Here is a 6314-nt window from a genome sequence, read left to right on the forward strand (position 1 = left end):
GCCCCAACTCATCACTGTGGTTTTGTTTGAATTTCTCTGATAATTACTGATGTTGAGCACCTTTTCATATATATTTCATGTTGTCTGTTTAAATATATTCTTTGGAAATATGTTTATTCAGTTCCTTTGCCCATTTTAGTTGGATTATTATTTTTGCTATTGAGTTGTATGGGTTCCATATATATTTTGAATATTAACCACTTATATATGTATTTTGCAAATATTTTCTCCCATTCAGTTGTCTGCCTTTTTATGTTTGTGATTGTTACTTTTGTCTTTTATGTTTTTGATTGTTACTCTTGCAGAAGGCTTTTAGTTTGATGTAGTTCCCATTGTTTACTTTTGATTTTGATTTTGTTGCTTTTGCTTTTATGTGTCATATCCAAATTATCACTGACAAGACCAATGTCCAGAAACTTTTTCCTCTATGTTGTCTTCTAAGAGTTTTATGGTTTCAGGTCTTAAATTTAGGTGTTTAATCCATTTGGAGTTAATTTTTTGAGTGATATAAGATAGGGGTCTAATTTCCTTCACTTGCATGTGAATATCTAATTTACTCAGCACCATTTATTGAAGAGATTATTTTTCTCCAGTGAGCATTCTTGGCTCCTTGTCAAATATTAGATGGTCATATATGATTGGGTTATTTATCAGATCTCAATTTTGTTCCGTTGGTGTATGTGTCTGTTTTTATGCTTGTGCTGTGCTGTCTTGATTACTATAGCTTTATAATATAGTTTGAAATTAAGAGGTGTGATGCCTCCAGCTTGATTCTTCATTCTCAGGAATTCTGTGTCTATTCAAAATCTTTTGTGCTTGACAATGAATTTTAGGATTTTTTTTTCTATTTATGTAAAAATTGCCATTGGAATTTTGATAGGGTTTGCATTTAATCTGTAAATGGCTTTGGGTAGTATGGACATTTTAACAATATTATTTCTCCCAGTCCATGAATACAGAATATCTTTTCACTGTTTGTGTCTCCATTTCTTTCATCAGTGTCTTACTGTTTTCAGTGTATAGCTCTTTCACGTGGTTAGATTTATTTCTAAGTATTTCTTTCTTTTTAATGCTACTACATTTGAGATTTATTTCATTTTCAGATAATTTGTTGTTAATGTACTGAAATACTACTGATTTTAGTTTTTTCTTTCACATTCAGTTTATTTTTTTTTTCTTGCCTGATTTCTCTGGCTAGGACTTCTAGTAAAATGTTAAATAGGAGTGGTGAGATTAGGAACCATTGTCTTGTTTCTGATCATAGAGGAAAAGCTTTCAAGCTTTTAACATTGAGTTTGATGTTAATTGTGGGTTTGGTTTATATGGCCTTTATTATATTGAGGTTCATTCTTTCTACAACCAATTTGTTGAGACTTTTATCATGAATGGATGTTGAACAAAATATTTCTTCCTAGATGGCAGGGTGGTTGTTACCTGCCCTGGGTCTATCACATTGCTTGGTGCTAGGCATCCTTTGTGTTTATATATCCTTGCATCTATTAAGATGGTTATATTATATTTGTCTTTCATTGTGGCAATGTGATGTACCACATTTATTGATTTTGCCTATGTTGAGCCATCCTTGCATCCTAGGGATGAACCCACTTCATCATGGTGTATTATTCTTTCAGTGTGCTGGTGAATTCAGTTTGTGAGTATTTTCTGAGAATTTTTGCATCTATATTCATCAGGGATATTGGCCTGTAGTGTTCTTACCTGGCTTTTGTATCAGGATAATACTGGACTTGTAAATTGAGATTGGAAGTGTTCCCTTCTCTTCAATTTTTTTGGAAGAGTTTGAGAAGATTTGGCATTAATGCTTTTGTTATTTTTTAAAATTTTTATTGGAGTATAGTTGATTTACAATGTTGTGTTTGTTTCAAGTGTACAGCAAAGTGAATCAATTATACATATACATATATCCACTCTTTTTTAGATTCCTTTCCCATCTAGGCCATTACAGAGTATTGAGTAAGAGTTCCCTGTGCAATACAGTAGGTCCTTATTAGATTAATACTTCTTTAAATGTTTGTTGGAATTCACCAGTGAAACTATCTGCTCCTGTGCTTTTCTTTGTTGGAAGGATTTGATTACTAATTCAGTTTCCTTACTTGTTATTAGTCTATTTATATTATCTATTTTTCATCATTCAGTCTTGGTAAATTGTATGAGTTCTAGGAATTTACCCATTTTCTACATTATCCAGTTACGCTGACATAAAATTGTTCATAATAGTTGCTCCTGATCATTTGTATTCCTGAGGTATAAGTTCTAATGTCTTTTCTTTCATTTATAATTTTATTTATTTGGATTCTCTCTTGGTTAGTTTAGTGAAGGGTTTGACAATTTTGTTTATCTATTAAAAGAATTGACTCTTACATTTGTTAATTTTTCCTATTGATTTCTTATTTCATTTATTTCTGCTCTAATTTTTTTTTGTCTCTTCTAATTTGGGGCTTAGTTTGTTATTACTTTTCTATTTTCTTGAATTGTAAAGCCAGGTTATTTGAGATTTTTTTCATTGATGTATGTGTTTATAACTATAACCTTTCCTTTCAGAATGGCTCTAGCTGCATTCCATACATTTTGATATTTAGTGTTTCCATTTTTGTTTGTATCAATATTATTTAAATTTCTCTCTTGATTTTTTCTTTGATCCATTGGTTGTTCAGCAGCATGTTAATTTCCATGTGTTTGTGAATTTTCCAGCTTTTGGACTATTATTACTTTCTTGTTTTATACCATTGTGGTCAGAAAAAACATACTTGGTATGATTTCAGTCTTCTTAAATCTGCTAGCATCTGTCTTTTGACGTAACCTATGATCCTACAAAAAGTTCCATGTGTACTTGAAAAGAATGTGTATTCTTTTGGTAGTGGACAGAATGTTCTGTATATGTCTTTTAGGATCATTTTAGTCTATAAGTGTTGTTCAAATCCATTCCTTATTGATTTTGTATCTTGATGATCTATACATGTTGAGAGAGGTGTATTAAAAGTCCCCAGGAGGAGCTGCAAGATGGCAGAAGAGTAAGACATGGAGATCACCTTCCTCCCCAAAAATACATCAGAAATACATCTACATGTGGAACAACGCCTACAGAACGCCCGCTGAACACTGGCAGAAGAGCTCTGACCTCCCAAAAGGCAAGAAACTCCCCACGTACCTGGATAGGGCAAAAAAAAAAAGGGAAAAACAGAGACAAAAGAATAGGGACGGGACCTGCACCAGTGAGAGGGAGCTATGAGGGAGGAAAGGTTTCCACACACTAGGAAAGCCCCTCGTGGTTGGAGACTGCGGGTGGCAGAGGGGGGAAGCTTTGGAGCCACAGAGGAGAGTGCAGCAACAGGGGTGCAGAGGGCAAGCTGGAGAGATTCCCGCACAGAGGATCGGTGCCAACCAGCACTCACCATCCCGAAGGCTTGTCTGCTCACCAGCTGGGGCGGGGGGGGGGTTCTAGAAGCTGAGGCTCGGGCTTCTGTCGGATCCCAGGGAGATGACTGGGGTTGCCTGCATGAACACAGCCTGAAGGGGGCTAGTGTGCCACAGCTAGCCGGGAGGGAGCCCAGGAAAATGTCTGGAGCTGCCGAAGAGACAAGAGACTTTTTCTTGCCTCTTTGCTTCCCAGTGTGCAAGGAGAGGTGATTAAGAGAGCCGCTTAAAGGAGCTCCAGAGACGGGCGCAAGCGGGAGCCATCAGCGCAGACACCAGAGACGGGTATAAGATGCTAATGGTGCTGCTGCAGCCACCAAGAAGCCTGTGTGCAATCACAGATCACTATCCACACTGTTCTGCCCGGGACCCTGTGCAGCCCGCCACTGCCAGAGTACCGTGATCCAGGGACAACTTCCCTGGGAGAACGCACAGCATGCCTCAGGCTGGTGCAACATCAGGCCTGCCTCTGCTGCTGCAGGCTCGCCGCGGACACCGTACCTCACCCTTACCACAGCCTGAGTGAGCCAGAGCCCGTGAATCAGCTGCTCCTTCAACCCCGTCCTGTCTGAGCGAAGAACAGATGCCCTCAGGTGACCTATATGCAGATGTGGGGCCAAATCCAAAGCTGAACCCTGGGAGCTGAGCAAACAAAGAAGAGAAAGGGGAAATTTCTCCCAGCAGCCTCAGGATCACAGGTTTAAACCTCCACAATCAACTTGATGTACCCTGCATCTGTGGAATATCTGAATAGAAAAAGAATCATCCCAAATTGAAGAGGTGGGCTTTGGAAGCCACTATATATATATTTTTTCCCCTTTTTGTGAGTGTGTATATGTATGCTTCTGTGTTACATTTTGTCGGTATAGCTTTGCTTTTACCATTTGTCCTAGGGTTCTGTCTGTCCGTTTATCTTTTAATACTTAAAAAAAGTTTTTTCTTAATAATTATTTTTTACTTTCATAAATTTACTTTATTTAACTTATTTTATTTTACTTTATTTTACCTTCTTTTTTTTTTCTTTTGCGGTACGCGGGCCTCTCACTGTTGTGGCCTCTTCCATTGTGGAGCACAGGTTCTGGACATGCAGTCTCAGTGGGCCTAGCTGCACCGCAGCATGTGGGATCTTCCCAGACAGGGGCACGAACCCGTGTCCCCTGCATCAGCAGGGGGACTCTCAGCCACTGCGCCACCAGGGAAGCCCTTCTTCTTTCTTTCTTTTTTTTTTTTTTTGTTGCATATCAGAAATGCATTTTTATTTTTATTTGAAAACAACTTAAATTTTTAGACAAATGATTTTAGTATATAAATTTGATTTTGTTTTTATACAGAATATAAAGATTTCCCTCACCGATCTTCCATGTGAAGGGGATTACAAGCCTGAAGGGAGATACTTTCTGCACACAAGTGTGTATCTTACGTGTAGGGTACTGGAAACCAATGTGTAGTGCTTCCACACATAAATTAGGTCAAGTGACACCACGTATTAAAAAGGGGATAAGAGAAAAATTCTATTAATCAGATTCAAGAAGCAAACATGACACAAAAACTGCAGGTAAGACCAAATGAGTAACTTTAGTTAGGACACTGCAAGTTATACTAGAGTAACAGGTTTGTGAAGCTAGAGTGTGTACCACATTAAAACTGCAAGAAAGAACTATTTATATAGAAAGGCTGGAATGAGAGATTTTTTTCATGAAAGCAAATTAACTTCTTGTCAACTGCCAAAACAAAACAGAACAAAACTGAGCATATGAGTGTTAGTATACTGAAGGCATATTATACCAGTTTTTGTGCAGCATGCTAAAGTTAGTTAGAACTTCTTCACTGGTGCATATGAATCATTAATAGTCATGGAAAGTTTTTCTTGCCCCTTTGTGCCAAATTTCAGGCATGTCTTATTTTAGATGGAGTATAGCTTTTATCTATAATTTCATCCTGTAAAAACATATGAAGACAACGTTCATTCTGTGCCAGAGGATGACCAGCGACCTTGTTTATAAACTGCTCCAGCCCTTGCTTCCTTTCTTCAATAAAATTGTCATCAAATATTCCATCATCTCCTCTAAAAGGAAGCTGACGCAAAAACGCTTTCCCAGGGAGTGGGGGGACTACAACCTTACTCTCTCTTTCTAATTCACTTCGCAGCCATTCAAAGTCACTGTATCTTCTTCTAACAGTAGATTCCTTCAGCTTGAAAATAGGCAGATTTGTCTTGACCCTGATTTCGTAGGTGGTGAACCGGCCCCGGCCGACTCCCACTGTCTGCGGGTTGCTCACATCGATCTTGAGGAAGTTGCTGGGAGGCCCGTAGGCGTCATTCAGGTTCTGCGGCTTGGTAATCAGCCGCCGGGTGTCCGCCACGGTCTCCGCCATTTCGCTGCTGCAGCCGCCGCCGCCGCCGCCGCGGGCTCCGTCCACCCCCTCGGCCCTTCTTCTTTCTTTATTTCTTCTTTTTGCCCTTTTATTCTGAGCCGTGTAGAGGACTGGCTTTTAGTTCTCCAGGCAGGTGTCAGGGCTGTGCCACTGAGGTGGGAGAGACAAGTTCAGGACACTGGTACACAAGAGACCACCCAGATCCACGTAATATCAAATGGTGAAAATCTCCCAGAGATCTCCATGTCAATGCCAAGACACAGCTCCACTCAATGACCAGCAAGCGACAGTGCTGGACACCGTATTCCAAACAGCTAGCAAGAGTGGAACACAAACCCATCCATTAGCACAGAGGCTGCCTAAAATCATAATAAGGCCACAGACAACCCAAAACACACCACCAGAGGTGGACTTGCCCACCAGAAATACAAGTTCCAGCCTCATCCACCAGAACACAGGCACTAGTCCCCTCCACCAGGAATCCTACACAACCCACTGAACCAACC

The 6314-nt window shown here is 39.6% G+C and overlaps 1 pseudogene; it reads right to left on the bottom strand.

The window, feature by feature from the left end:
- Positions 1-4680: 4680 nt before the first annotated feature.
- LOC117310097 (sorting nexin-3 pseudogene) lies at positions 4681-5856 on the bottom strand (annotated as a pseudogene).
- Positions 5857-6314: the final 458 nt, after the last annotated feature.

The sequence above is a fragment of the Tursiops truncatus genome, chromosome X, assembly GCF_011762595.2.
Source record: "Tursiops truncatus isolate mTurTru1 chromosome X, mTurTru1.mat.Y, whole genome shotgun sequence".
In the NCBI taxonomy this organism is placed as follows: Eukaryota; Metazoa; Chordata; class Mammalia; order Artiodactyla; family Delphinidae; genus Tursiops; species Tursiops truncatus.